The following is a 16,609-nucleotide window of genomic DNA, read 5'->3' on the forward strand; positions in this document are numbered from 1 at the left end:
ACTTTATATTATACGACCTGCATTTCTGTAAAATGGCACTTTCATCATTGAGATTCTTTAGGAGTCACATAGCATTTCATCTGTATTTTAATGATGTTTACTGATTGGTGGCAGAGAATTCTCCAGGTGTGTAATTGGCATTCTTCTCCTCTCCGACAGAAGGGGGAGTTTGAGGGGGATCCTGAATCCAGAGCCTGGATCCATCTTTAATAAAATGCAGGTAAGAAATCTGATAAATATTTTTTTGATCATTTATAATTCAAACTCATTTCTCCCTGCAGCTATTGTATTCATTTTTCCTTTCCATGACACTTGTTTGCCACCTGCCCCACAAAATGGGACTTTTATTTATTAATTTTCTTTATTTTCCAGGATTGTCCTCTTTAGGACCTCCAGCACACGGTGCATGGCTTTTTACCTGTCTGTTTAAGATAGCTTCTCTCTGGGGGCTGAAACTCATTTTAATGTGGTGCAGAGGACAGATGAGGCCAGAGTACCAAACTCTCATTCAACCCACACAGCAACGTGGTCTATTCAGCAGGGACAAGGAGGCAAGAGCCTCAACTCCAAACGACCTCCCTGTGACTGAGGTGTACTCGCTTGGCACTACCAGTGAACACTACTGCAGGGAATTCTAAGTGACGGCTAGGGCATGCTACAGGGGGGACTAAGTCAGAGTGGACGCATCATACTTTGATATGACTCTTTACAGTAAATAGCACATACCCACACAGTTATAATGTCATGGTTGGGGTTAGGTCGTGGCAGCCAGAAAGGTGATTATCCCAGTGATTCTGAATCTGAGTGCAGAGAAACATTAAACCCAAAGGAACAAGGGAAATGCAATGCAATGAAAACACATCAAAGTAGAAGTACAAAAAGCCCTGTTATTACAGAAAAACAGGACGTTGCATTTGGCACAACAGATCAGTAAGGATCAGACAATGAGCAGGCATATTAGTCTCCTGTGAGAATACTAAACCTGTGTCCCACAGTTCATTAGATTTCATATTTAATTTAAGACACAGTTGTGACCTTATTGAACGCCCTCATTTTCCCTGCTAGCTTTTGAGCTTGAGACCACCTTTGCTAAAATCAGTGTCTTGTTTAGTTTGAACTGACAGGGTCTCTAATAGAGTTCAGAGCATCTGCTTCTTTTACTTTAATAGAACAAAGAAGGCGTTCTATTATTCTCTTTCTAAGTCACACAAGCTGATGATGATTCTCACATCTAGCATTCCCTTAAAACATATTGACCACAACATTCAAACTCATCTAAGCAGCGTACTTTAAAGCCATGACACAACGGATATTTTGACGCCATATTTTGCATTAAAATATTACATTATGTTACGCTTGAAAATATGAACTACTGTATTAACAGGCCTGTTGATAGTTGCTTGGTAACTAGTCACTAGTCCACTGAGTCCATCACTCGGGTCTGAAGGCTTTCTATAACCTGAGGGGATGTTTCCACTCAGATAATGAATGCATTACAGTCTGCTGAGTTCCTAAACATATGAGAGTGTAGGCCTGGTAGTTAAAAGGAGGCACAGTTTGAGCGGTGCACTAGAAATGCACAGACTGTTGAGAAGTGAAGTCCCTGAGGAGCCTGCTAATGCAATGGTCCAATGTAAATCCATCAAAGCAATTTTCTAAATGAACTGAGGCATAATTCACAGTGTCACTGTAGCTTTATTGTTCTGCTATTTTAGAAATGCTGACCATACTCTTCTGTACACAAACCTTGTTGTAGTCGTGAGTAAGCTGATTTATTTGATTCATCTTAAATACCTTATCGATGCAGGTCTTGTTTTTTTGTTGTTTCTTGATACAGAAAAATACAATTTGGAAAACTGCAGCTCAAGTCAGGAAAAACGCTATAGTAGAACCTTTGCAATTGCTGTTGCAGTGCTATGATCTACAGGGCCATTCCTTGTCTGAACAAAGGCACTCCATTTTTTAAACATGACATTTTAATTAAGGCATGTTTTATGAAATTAAAAACATTTTTATGTGCATCATTGCAATACAATTATTTTCCAATTCATTATCACTCCAACAACCCTGTCGTTACAGAAGGAATCCCCACTGCATGACAAATTGTTTACTGCATGTACTGTACACAGGGGCATCTTAACAACTCTTTTAACCATCTTTATTTCCATAGGCAAATCAACTCCTTGGAGTATGCTCTTTTAACCATCTTTATTTCCATAGGCAAAACAACTCCTTGGAGTATGCTCTTTTAACCATCTTTATTTCCATAGGCAAATCAACTCCTTGGAGTATGCTCTTTTGAGCACAGCGGGGCCAGGGGAGAAGAATGGAGCCGTGGGGCTTAGGCTAGATGGCATGCAGAGAGTGTCCAGAGGAGAATCACAGAGGGTTAATGTGGCAGATGTGTGTCTTCCGTAGCGTGATACTGTGCTCCACACACCCCACTGTCTCTCTCTGTATAGGGATTAGCCAAGAGGACAATGCAGAACTGCAACAAATCCAACATCTCTGGTAAGATTATTTTTTTAAACAATAGGAATAATTGTGTTCTTTTTTTATTTTGTTGGTGCTGTAATGTCTGGAGAAAAAAGTTAAATACACTGTATATCAGACTACCTGTCTTTGGTAGCCAGATGTTGATCAATTTGTTCTCTGTATGGCAAATGAGCTGTAAAGTCTCTGCTTAGACATGGTTACCCACAATGACTGACAGTTACTTTATGGCTAATTAGCTTCCTCTACTTAGTGCTACATTGAGTTCCTCCCATTCAAGGTGTTTAAAGTGTATTGTAATGGCACAGTGCTCTTCCCTCCCCTGCACGACCTCAACATTCATGTAGCCAGGAGCAGATGCCTGATACCTCCCCCATATACGTGCATGACAACTAATTCATAGCAGAGTTCTCATTATGTATGATCCCAACTCAATGTATTTTTGAATGACAAATGTGAGCTTATGGCAAATATCAATAATTTCTAGTCTATAGAACTGAGGGCACAGAGAATGAGCGATGTGTGGACTTAATTTTATTTTGATTTAGCAGCTCAGATTAATTGCATTGTTTCATCTATAGAATCTGGGTGATAAAATGTAATGCTTCCTGGACCTTCCTTTCCTCCAACACACACTAACAATTATTACTGTAAGTCATGGGGTTCAACTCAGCAGGCAACCTATTACTACTGGTAGTTTGCCATTATGATTTTCCTAATAGAGAGCATTATACAACGGGTGGGTCTAATCGTGGATAATGATTGGTTAAAACCACATTCCAGACGGTGTCTATTCCACAAGTTACCACCGGCTAAAGCTATGACGTTGAAATGCTTATTTACTCTGTTCCATCTCACTGCGCAATCCACTGTCTCATCAGCCCAGCCAGGCAATTCATAAACTTGATCTCTGCTATAAAAAGCATCTAGACATTATCTCACATTTATTTTAGACTAACATTCAGTTTTCAACAGTGGAGATTTGCATAAACCTTGCTGTCTGTCTCTCCAACATTTGCAACGTTGTTTCAAAATTCAAATTCGATCTCTAGTTGTCCCATAGTAACGAACGTGTCGAGAGTCGGAACGACGATTTAAATGTAAAAAATCTAAAATGAAACGAAGTACAGCTAGTTTACAGTCTTTCCAGCTTCCGTTTGAAGTAATTGTGTTAGCTGTGTTGTTGGCTAGCTCCTCTGAACAACAGTGTCCTGAGGAGACAGCACAATTTCTTTGCCAGGCAAAATCTCGCTTCATTGGCTCATTAATATGGATGTATAAACGTCACTAGAGTACCACTTAAACAAATGCAAATGCAGCTACTGTGTTGTTATTCTGGCTGCACTGTTTGACGTGACTGTCAGTTAGCCACAGTTGTCTAACAAGCAAGCAAGGGATAAGAATGTTGCTAGCCAGTATGGCAATGGAACAGTTAGAATGAACGACTGGGTCGCGTCCATAGATACAGAACAAAAAGACTGAACAACTGGGTTGCGTCTCTGACAACCAAACTGATAGAACAAACAACAAGCTGGCTTGGGTAGCAAACCTAGATTTGTGTCGGGACTATATATTGTGGAAGGATGAAATAGTATGAGTAAATACATTTTTTCATGAAAATATGTCAACCATTATTTGAATATGTTGGTAACCCGTTGTATAAAAGTGATAACACCCTCGAAGCCGGTGCTTGGAGGATATATTGGCACGGTTTTCCGGCCCTCGATGAACAACACCCATGCCAATATATCCTTCAAACACTGGCTTTATCACTTAATTGTAAGCTGTAAGTACATGAACTGTGGGTTATGTCAAAGAGCAAATATGTCACACCCTGACCTTAGAGAGCCTTTTTATTCTCTATTTGGTTAGGTCAGGGTGTGACTAGGGTGGGCAATCTATGTTGTATTTTCTATGTTGGCCTGGTATGGTTCCCAATCAGAGGCAGCTGTCTATCGTTGTCTCTGATTGGGGATCATACTTAGGCAGCCTTTTTCCCACCTTAGTTTGTGGGATCTTGTTTGTGTGTAGTTGCTTTCTGCACTGCATGTAGATTTACGTTCGTTTTTGTATTTTGTTGTTTTTTCGGTGTCATTTAAAATAAAGAAACATGTACGCCTACCACGCTGCACCTTGCTCCAATCCATCACTAAATGATTGTGACAATATAACCCAAACAGCCACAGAGCCACAGCAGTGACAGGGACACTCGGAATCATAACCAACTTTGGAGTCAATGACAGATGCTCCACTCTGTGTGCCAAATGTGTTAGGAGAGACTTGTGTTGGGACGAGAGGGGGAGGCTCGGGACTGAGTGGCATGTGTTCTAGTTTTGAGCTGAGTTCAGCTAGCCATTCTCCTCTCTGCTGTGGCCAGTCTGCTTTCAGCCTGCCTATAGCCGCAGACAGTCCAATCAGAGGAGAGAGACAGTAGATGTCAGACTGACTCAAGTATAAGTGTATCTGCGTCTACAATGGATGAAGAGGGAAGAGCCATGTCTCTTTATTCAGCTAACCTGATTACAGCTATTTCCCAGCACACACTGTAATCTAAAAGCAACACCTGGACCGCTCTGTGATGCAAATAGAGGCAGTGCCAAAGCGCTGGCTGGCCACCAAAAGGAATTAAGGAGGAGTATTCAGGTCGGTGACCTTGGGAAGTCCCAGGTTCTGTCTATACAGAGATCTGCAAATTGTATATTATTACAAAATCACAGTGTAATGTGTATGTTAATCCCTTAGAGGGACTTTATGAGGATAGACAGGTACGGCTGGAAAAATGGACAAGGATATTGCGTAAGGAGAATGATTGGAAAATGGGACAGAGAAGAGGAAGGGTAAGAGAGAGGCAGAGACAGACATACAGACAGACAGCGTGAGCGAAGAGCTCTCTAGTCATATGGTGATCAGTTAATTCTAGCCCTCCATGCTGTCTGTCTCCTCTTATTGAATAGGAGAAAAAGAGGCGCCTTGGCTTTACCAAAGGCCCAGGGATCAGATGGCTTCATCCTAGGCCTGGGTCATCCGATCCCCTCTTCGTCAGGCCAATTTCCCTGGCCTGATCACGCATACCAGCAGACTGTCAAGAGGAGACAGTGAGAGAAATCTATTTAATTTATGTCTGCCATGATGACTCTGAGCAGAGTCATTGCCTCCATCCCCCCAGTCTCACCTCCTCCTCACACCCATAATCCTGGAGCTGTCTGGAGGGGAGAGTTATACTCTGACCAGGGAGAGTGCACTTTGTCATACAGATGAAAAGAGAGGAAAAGGAGCGCGGGCAGGAGTGCTCTATAAACTTGTTTTATTACATGGCAGAGAGGCACTTCTGTTGAGCACATGGTTTTAATTAATGACACCAAGCTCTGTGCAGTCCATCCATTCAGTAGGCCACCTTGCAGAGCCGTAGATCTGAGGAACAACATGAGAAAGCCTGGAGGGCTGTATGGAGTCAGACCATCTACCCCCCACACAAACAAACAAGAGCAAAAATAAATGTATTACCTTCATATCCATATTGTTTTCTGTTTATTTCCTGACAATTATTTTATGATACGCCTTATTAGGGAGACCCTAATGCTCATTTGCATGCAAACTACATGAATGAATATACTTTTGCATAACTAATCCTGCGTGCAAAGTACTGTTCTACCACACTCCATTAAACTCTACAATACAACGATGATCTAAATTCCGGAGGATTTCCAGGGTTAATATGAAAAATACATAGGATTCAGGCAGTGGAAGTGCAGGGAGACATCAAAGGCATCACACAAAGACAGGAGGACAGTCCGCAAGAAACATTGATAAGGCACTTAAAACTCAGATCAAAAAAGTAGCAGAAAAACAAAAAGAATCCTTTAGATGGATAACTCATCATACAGAACAGAGGGCCGCATATTTGCAAGAAAAATCTTGAAATATAGATGACCAGATTACGTCCTGAACGGGCCAGTGTGCATTCCTACCTGCCTCCCTGCCTGTCCTTCTCGGCTGTGGCAAGCCTTCATAGTGGGTCATGCATTATGAATGATGGAACACAAGAAGGGGAAAGTGTGACGTTTATTGTATAATTCTAATAATTCTCCAACGTTTGGTCATGGACCCACGGCCAGTCTGAGGCGTGATTGGCTGATGAAGAACGGACCAGCACGTAGGGGACCTATCTGTATCCAGACGATGTCAGAAGTAATACTGTAGCTTTGCACCTGGAAGTGATGCAGCGAAGCGTTTTAAACAATTAGGGTCAAAAGGCATTGATTGGGAGTGTGGGTGCCTCTGTTGGTGTTAGAATTGCTGCGAAGGGGGCTTTTCTGAAAGCGTTCAGACATTTTGGTGCCAGGAGTGAATCCCTGAGATATCAATAGTGAAATCAGAGAGTGTGAAAGCCCCAACCAACCCCTCCAATCCCACCGACAACTGGATAATACACAAGGACTGAAGGAGACGCTCTCTGTCTGAGCATGGTGCTCAACGTTTAAAATTATGTAAAATATGTACAGTATTATAAATGAAATCTGATTCATACTTGTGTCATATCTTCATTGTTTTTTATTGCACATGAAATTCTATATTTTGTTTAACATCCAGTTGGATATGGCCTTGGATTTTCCAATTCAAAAGCGGTTAGATTACCGTAAACATATTCACAAATAAATAGTGACTTGTAATTAGTTAGTACAAAATGCTGGAGGTCTACTGTATGCATATGTAAATCCGGTTTGAGGGAAGCCACTTTTTAATTCCATCTGATTAAATAAAGTAAAGCAGTTATCCGAGAACCCAAAATCTAGAATCTGATCATGCATTTTTAATTTGCATGTGGTAACATCAGACGTCGAAAGGCTAAACATCTCTGGGATATTTTGTTCTCATAAAAGCCATAAATGAAATGAACAAATGTTTTAGGTGGTGAAATAAACAAAACTCAGTTGGCAGTGGCAAGAGGCAATTTCTTAGTTTAAGAGTAAGGCAAACTGCTTATTTCTTCTCTCTAGTAACTGTGATCTTAAGATGGTTTTGGAGGCTCTATTCATTTGGAGTTACCTGGTCTGGTGAACAAACAAACAAAAAGTAAATGGGTACAACATGTTAATTAATGTTTATTAGAGTTCACGACAGAAGGAGATTTAAAAATGATGGAAGTACACTCTCCTCTTTAGGCAACATAACGAAGGAGAGGACAATTGAGAAGGAACATATTTTACAAGTGCCCAACGAGTAAGCACAGCTTCACCTCAAGCAAACAGTCACATGCATGCACGCATTCACCATATACACACACACAAATCAGAATCAGTGATACCACGTGTGTCTTTGTGTCTTTGATGATTGAGAAGACAAGTAATTGAAAAGACATGTAAGTGTGAGGAGCAACTCAAAGAGACACTCTTTCTTGTGTAGCATACGCAATTATGCTATTTGGATAGGTGGGCTTCAACATCCAAGCACAATGTCTGAGATACAGTATGTAAATCAATACAGAATATACACTTTTCTGTAAACGGACTGTTTTGAGTGGATCTCGTTTGTTGGACATGTGGTTTAGTGGTTGTTTGAAGCTTCTGTCTGCTGATGGTTTATCTGTATGTTTATGCTTGTGTGTGTGCATGTCAGTGTGTGTATGAGTGTTTGTGTGTACTACTACTACTACTACTACTACCACCACACACACACACACACACACAGTGGCTCCAGTATAATGAGCAGCTGGCTGCTTTTCCACACATCTGAGGCTTCGATCAGAGATGTAGGGACGCCCAGTAGCAGGCCCTTAAACCAGAGAGAGAGCTCCATGGAGCGGTCGCACAAACATCCATTACTTCAGGCAGCAACTGTTTGCCTTGTCTAATCCAATGCATCACAGATCTAAGTGATTTACATTTTACATTACATTTTAGTCATTTAGCAGACGCTCTTCTCCAGAGCGACTTACAGTTAAATAAGACTGAGATTACTATTTAAAGAAGTAAGGTTTCAAATATTTCTGGAAGATGGGCAGAGGCTGCTCTCCTAGCATCAGGGGGATGCTGGTTCCATCATTGGTCTACCTGGACAGAGAATAACTTTTGACTGCCAAGTGACCAGAGATGGAAAAACAGAGTGCTGGGTTTGGGGCGTAGGGTTTTAGCATAGGCTGTAGGGAGGTGCAGTTCCCCTTGCTGCTGCGTAGGCAAGCACCATGGTCTTGTTGTGAATGCGAGATTCGACTGGAAGCTAGTGGAGTGTGTGGAGGAGCGGGGTGACATGGGAGAACTCAAGAAGGCTAAGTGCCTTGCACCAGAATAGCGCCGGAGAAGATGGCTGACGTTTTACGTGCTCCTAACCAACTGTGTTTTTTGTTCGTTTTTTTGCTTTGTTTGTAATTATTTTTTTTAACTTATTCTGTACATAATGTTGCTGCTACCGTCTCTTATGACTGAAAATAACTTCTGGACATCAGAACAGTGATTACTCACCACGAACTGGAAGAAGCTTTTTCCTTTAATGAGTCTGAGTCCGACATGAAGGATATACTGCTTTCTCGGGAACAGGCCCAAATCCACATCATTTGCGTGAAGAAAAGACGGAGAAAAAGGGGGCGGAGGTCAGGCTGCCTTACGAGAATTCGTAGGCGAGTGAGTAAACTCCCACCCGTTCTATTGGCCAGCGTGCAATCATTGGAAAAATAAAATAGATGACCTACGATCAAGATTATCCTACCAAAAACTACTAAAAACTGTAATATCTTATGTTTCACCGAGTCATGGCTGAATGACGACACAGATAATAGAGCTTGCGGGATATTCCACGCCACGGCAGGACAGAGAAGCTACGAATGGTAAGAGTAGAGGTATGTGTCTATTTGTCAATAACAGCTGGTGTGCGATTGTCACGGCTTTCTTATGTTGAAGGAGAGGCGGACCAAAACGCAGCGTGGTTATTGTGATACATCTTTAATGAAGATGATAAATTAACAATATACAAAACAAGAAATGTGAAAAACCGAAAACAGCCCTATCTGTAACAAACACAAAGACAGGAACAATCACCCACCAAAACCCAACACAAAACAGGCTACCTAAATACGGCTCCCAATCAGAGACAATGACTAACACCTGCCTCTGATTGAGAACCATATCAGGCCCAAACACAGAAACAGACAAACAAGCCATCGAACATAGAATGCCCACTCAATCACACCCAGATCACAGCCGCAAAACCTGAACCTATTGGGGAGGGTCTGGGTGGGCATCTGTCCGTGGTGGCGGCTCTGGTGCTGGACATGGCCCCCACTTCACCATAGTCTTAGTCTGCCCCAATGTCCGCTTCCGTGGCCTCCTAACCACGGCGACCCTTCTAAATGAACCCACTGGACAGAGGGGCGGCTCGGGGCAGACGGGCGACTCGGGGCAGACGGGCGACTGATGGCGCTGGGCAGACGGGCGACTCTGATGGCGCTGGGCAGACGGGCGACTCTGATGGCGCTGGGCAGACGGGCGACTCTGATGGCGCTGGGCAGACGGGCGACTCTGATGGCGCTGGGCAGACGGGCGACTCTGATGGCGCTGGGCAGACGGGCGACTCTGATGGCGCTGGGCAGACGGGCGACTCTGATGGCGCTGGGCAGACGGGCGACTCTGATGGCGCTGGGCAGACGGGCGACTCTGATGGCGCTGGGCAGACGGGCGACTCTGATGGCGCTGGGCAGACGGGCGACTCTGATGGCGCTGGGCAGACGGGCGACTCTGATGGCGCTGGGCAGACGGGTAGCTCCGGCGACGCTGGAGAGGAAGGCTCTGGCAGCGCTGGACTGAGGAGCTCTGGCGCCTCTGGACTGAGGAGCTCTGGCGCCTCTGGACTGAGGAGCTCTATCTCCTCCCAAGTTGTGTAGTCCAGATTCTGCTCCCATGTCCTGAAATCCTGACATCGCTGTTGCCCGTTACCACGCCGCTTGGTCCTGTTGTGGTGGGTGATTCTGTCACGGCTTTCTTCTGTTGAAGGAGAGGCAGACCAAAACGCAGCGTGGTTATTGTGATACATCTTTAATAATGAAGATGATAAATGAACAATATACAAAACAAGAAATGTGAAAAACCGAAAACAGCCCTATCTGGTGTAACAAACACAAAGACAGGAACAATCACCCACCAAAACCCAACACAAAACAGGCTACCTAAATATGGCTCCCAATCAGAGACAATGACTAACACCTGCCTCTGATTGAGAACCATATCAGGCCCAAACACAGAAACAGACAAACAAGACATCCAACATAGAATGCCCACTCAGATCACACCCTGACCAAACAAAACATAGAACATACAAAGCAAACTAAGGTCAGGGTGTGACAGCGATGTCTAATATTAACCTCTCTGAGCACGGAACCCGGTAGCGGGATGAAATTCGACAACATTCGGTGATCGCTACATAAATAGTCATATTAAACATTCATGAAAATACAAGTGTCTCACACGTTTCGAAAGCCTAGAATCTTGCTAATCCAACTGCGTTGTCAGATTTAAAAAAGGATTTACTGAGAAAGAATACGATGCGATTATCTGAGGATAGAGCCCCATAAAAAACAGCTATTTCAACAAGCACAGGCGTAACAAAATCACAAACTGCAATAAAATAAATAGTTTACCTTTGACGATCTTCCTCTATTTGCAATCCCAATGCTCATTGTTACACAATGAATGGTCTTTTATTTGATAAAATCCATTTTTATAGCCTAACACGAAACATTTTGTGAACCGCTTGTGTCGTGAATTCCGTCTCATTCCATTTTCGACAACACACTCGAGGTAAATACACACACTAAACGTGACTTTTCCAGTCATGTTTGGTTTCTTTGCAATCAACTGGTTTGTTGATTGGACCTGATGATGACCTGATGGGTCATTTCGCGGGACGTATTGACTGAAAGAAACCGATTTGAAGACAAGTAATGACATCATTGTGCACCAATTATTTGCCCGCTGTTTCGTTGATTGACTGTATTTTAACCCAATGAACACTGATCGTCTTGAAATCTAGCTGGGTAGATAGCCAATGAGCTGAGGTAAACGGCAATATGTAATGTTTTTGTGTTGGAAGACCAACCAATGTAGTAAACTCGGGCTTAAAGAGGGTCATTCGCCATTGAAGTTTCATACCGGAAGGAGCAACGCATGTTGCGCACAGCGCTGTTTTGGTAAAGCGCATATTCAGCTGTTTATATATTAATCAGTATGGCGACTAAGTCAGGGAAAGCTAAATCTAAGTCTAGATATACAGATGTACACACAATTTTAGAAGAAATTGATCGAGGACAAATGGAGGAATATTTTTTTAACGGAGAGGACATCGTTTTGGACTGGTAACTTCTTCTCATGCTAATGCCGTTGTTTGAAATAATAATATTAAATATTATTTGTGAAATGAAATAGCCTATTTGAGGCTGTTGAGGGGAGGGCAGGCCCACAACAATGGCCAAAGTTAAATGGAGACAGTCGATACAGCTTTTCTGTTGGAATATAATAAAGACATTAGATCTAGCTGGTCTGTCATAATATAATAGAGACAGTAGATCTAGCTGAAATGTAATAATATAAATGAGACAGTAGATCTAGCAGGTCTATAATAATATATTCAACCTTATGTTCCCTGTACTCTATATATATATCTGTTTATTATACCTGTTGATACAGGGCTCATATGTGAAACTATTCTAACTGAACATTTTCTTTCACAGTGACACTGACTCCGAATGGGAGCCCCCAGTGCCAAGGTGTCCATCCCCCACTGAAGCTGGTTCATCCAGCTCCTGCCACAAGTGGTGTTCATCTGCCCAAATATGCCCTCTTATGTTTTTCACTGAAATTGTCCCCATCATCCTATCTGAATGTTTGTATTATCTTGTTCATATTAAAGATGATGATACAACAATAAAATAAAAAACGTATGTCTTTTTTCATTGTATTATCTAAACCAGATCTATTGTGTTATATTCTCCTACATTCCATTCACATTTACACAAACTTCAGAGTTTTCTTTCAAATGGTACCAAGAACATGCATATCCTTGGTTCTGTGCCTGATCTACAGGCTCAGGCTCATGTCTTCAGGTGGAAATTGCAATAGTCCAGACGGGATATGACGAGTGGCTGGATTAGGACCTGTGCCGCTTCCAGTGTGAGGAAAGGTTGTATTCTACAGATGTTGTAGAGCATGAACCTGCAGGAGCAAATGACAGGGTGTTGTCTCGTGTCATGCCAAGGTTCTTTGCATTCTGGGAAGGGGACACACTGAGTTGTTTACCGTGATAGAGAGGTCATGGAGCAGGCAGGCGTTCCCCGGAAGGATGAAACTTGTTGAAGTTGAGCTTGAGGTGGTGGGCCAACATCCAAGCTGAGACATCTGCCAAGCACACAGATGCGTGTCGTCACCTGGGTGTCAGAAGGGGGGATGTAAAAGGTTGTTGAGTGTCATCCGCATAACAATGATAGGAGAGACTATGAGAGGTTATGACTGAGCCGAGTGACATGATGTATAGAGAAAAGAGGAGAGGGCTGATTCCTGTGCCGTGTACTGTATGTCTGCCAGTGTTCCATGCATGGTTGTGGGTGGCAGGTAACCTAGTGGTTCAGAGTGTTTGGCCAGTAACTGAAAGGTCACTGGTTTGAATCCCAGAGCTGGCAAGGTGGACAAAACTACAAGGCAGTTAACCAACAACTGCGCCAATGACGTCGATTAAGGCAATCCACTGTACCTCTCTGATTCAGAGAGGTTGGGTTAAATGAGGAAGACACATTTCAGTTGAATGCATTCAGTTGTGCAACTGACTAGGTATCCCCTTTGTTAAAAAAATACTCTTTAAATTATCATATTTTAGATTTTTTACATGAGGATTGTCATGCTATTGGTGGTGTCAGAGTTTACTCCTATGTATAAGGCCTGTAGGTGGGTATACCCAAACACATTTTTGGCTTTCCATTAGACCTGGCATAACTAGGAAATCGGAGCGAGTTAAACAAATAATTCACACTATTTTTACTTTAAGTCTGATGCTATGAACATTGTCAAGCTGTTCAAGGTTCAGTATTGTATTCAGTCGGCTAGGCTTGACAGTGCCGCTATTGAAAATATTTCAAACAATTGCCAGGCTGCTGAGCTTGTAATTCTTCTGGTAAAGGCATGCTTCCAAAGCCAGGTATAACCTTTTAAACAAAGACACACTTACTATGCTCCAGGCAACATCTGCATGTTAGATTCTTTATAAACAAACAAAAACTATGCAAAAGCCACACAGCGCAAGATGAAGGAGAAGAGGTGATGAGGCAACTGTTTGACAGACAGCTGCAGATCGGCTGATCTTATTGTATTGACGTGCTTGGAATCTACATTTCCACTTCAAAGTTCTCCCTCTGTTTGTTTAGGAGGTACAGTGCCTTCAGAAATTATTCATACCACATTCCACATTTTTTATGTTACCGCCTGAATTCAAAATGGATGAAATAGATTTTTTTCTCACCCATCTACAAACAATACTCCGTAATGACAAAGTGAAAATACGTTTTTAGAATTCTTGGCAATGTTATCGAAACTTAAATACAGAAATTATTGCATTTACAAAAGTATTCGCACCCCATTTGCTATGACACTCCAAATTGACCTCAGGTGCATCCAATTTCCTTTGCTCATCCTTGAGATGTCACTAGAACTTAATTGGAGTCTACCTGTGACTAATTCGATTTAGATAGAAACACACCTGTCTTCATAAGATACCACAGTTGACTGGCGGCTGGCTTCCGGGTTGGATGGCGCTGTGTTAAGAAGCTGTGCGGCTTGGTTGGGTTGTGTATCGGAGGACGCATGACTTTCAACCTTCGTCTCTCCCGAGCCCGTACGGGAGTTGTAGCAATGAGACAAGATAGTAGCTACTAAACAATTGGATGCCACAAAATTGGGGAGAAAAATGGTTAAAATAATAAAAAATTTAAAAAACAATGCACACCTACACACATGCACACTGCGTCGATGTGGTGCACAAAGTGACTCCCTAATCATGATGGAGCTGGTCTATTCTCTCTCAGTAGTTAGTATTGCCACAGTGGACAGATACTGTTCCATACTCTAGACAGGTCTCCCCCTTAAAACTTCTTAGGGCTAGGCCATGTTTTCTCTTCAATTTCCGCCTGACTGACATGCCCAAAGTAAACTGTCTGCATACCCTGACTTCAGGCCCTGAAGTCAGGGTATGCATATAATTGGTACCATTGGAAAGAAAACACTTTGAAGGTTGGTGAAATGTTAAAATAATGTAAGAAAATATAACACAATAGATATAGTAGGAGAAAATACAAAGAAAATCCAACCAGAATACATTTTGTTTAGGGAGACCATGCTCTTACAATGGCAAGTATAAGGGCATACTCAATTCTAGCTCCCTCCTGCAATTCCTATGGCTTCCACAGCGTGTCAGCAGTCTATGTTCAAGGTTTCAGGCTTGTAACTTCCAAAACAAATAAGAAATATCAGTTTTAGTACAGGGACACAGTCTTGGAAATTTGTGTATGCACGTGCCATGAAGAAAGGACACACCTGCTAAAATCGTTTTCCTATTGAACATACTTCTTTCTGTAACAAATATTATAGTTTGATTACATTTTAGGTTATCTGAGGAGTAAATAGAAACTTATTTTGACTTGTTGAAACAAAGTTTAGGGGTAGATTTTCAGATTCCTTTCTCTCCATGTTGATCGAGTGGATTACTTAAATCGAATGCGCCAACTAAACAGACTTTATGGGATATAAAGAACGATTTTATCTAACAAAATGACACTAGATGTTATAGCTGGGACCCTTTGGATGACAAATCAGAGGAAGATTTTCAAAAAGTAAATATTATATACTATATTTAATAGCTTTTTTTGAATTTATGAAAACTGTGCCGGTGGAAAAATATTTTGATGTGGGGCGCCGTCCTCAAAAAATCGCATGGCATGTTTTCACTGTAATAGCTACTGTAAATTGGACAGTGTAGTCAGATGAACAGGAATTTAAGCTTTCAACCGATATAAGACACTTCTATGTACTTAAATGTTTAATATCCATAATTTTTATGATTATTTATTTGAATTGCGCGCCCTCCAGTTTCACAGGAAGTTGTCTTGCTAGTGGGACGCCTAGGTTTAAGAAGTTTTAAGAGCTGTTGAGGAATGTTCTGAGTACATCTGAATGGCCACTGCCTAGCCCTTATTATGTGTCATACTGAGGCCTCATTCACTGCTTGCTGATAAATGAATGAAGCTCCAAACCATTTGGTTTATGAGTCATTGAAAAGGATATGATAAGGACTCATAAATCATGACAGATTTATGTTGATCAGTTTCAGATTGAGTGTCTATATCATCCACTGAGATGATGATATGACAAAAGCTTCAAAGCGATCTATTGATTTCAGGCCAGAGTGACACATTTTGACAGTGCATATGACAACTTTGGACCATCTTTAAATTTCAGTAATTTAGCACACACTCTTATCCAGACCAATTAGGGTTAAGTGCCTTGCCAAGGGAACATCAATAGATTTTTCACATAATCGGATCAGGCATTCAAACCAGCAACCTTTTGGTTACTGGCTCAGCGCTTTTAACCACTATGCTACCTGAGCAATTTAAACAAGTTGAAGGCTCAAAGCATGTTCATTTAGTTGCTTAATGGCCTCAACGTTTCCCCAGGTACTGGTTTATCTGGTCCTAAATGCACCAATACCGTGGGCCAGATTCAAACTTGCCTCTATTATGTATTTATGTATTCATTTTTTTTATGCCCACTATTTGTAAATACTGCAATTTGGGTTTGATTTCATTGAAGTCTTTATATCACCAGATAGATCCATTCAGATATGTATCATATAGAATAAATGGAGTCTTTACCCTGACCTTTATGAGACTGGGAGCTCAAGGCTTCTCTTGCTGCATCTGATTACATCATAATCTCAGATAATGATGTCATATATCAATGAGCCATATAACATGTGATTAACTGCTGCTTTCTCTAGTGTTGTTTATGTGTACATTACAGGGAAACATGCCTGAAGACAATTGATTTCATCCTTCTGGAGCAGAAATGTCTTTATTGTATTTCAGCTA

The sequence above is a fragment of the Oncorhynchus clarkii genome, chromosome 17 (assembly GCF_045791955.1).
Source record: "Oncorhynchus clarkii lewisi isolate Uvic-CL-2024 chromosome 17, UVic_Ocla_1.0, whole genome shotgun sequence".
In the NCBI taxonomy this organism is placed as follows: domain Eukaryota; kingdom Metazoa; phylum Chordata; class Actinopteri; order Salmoniformes; family Salmonidae; genus Oncorhynchus; species Oncorhynchus clarkii.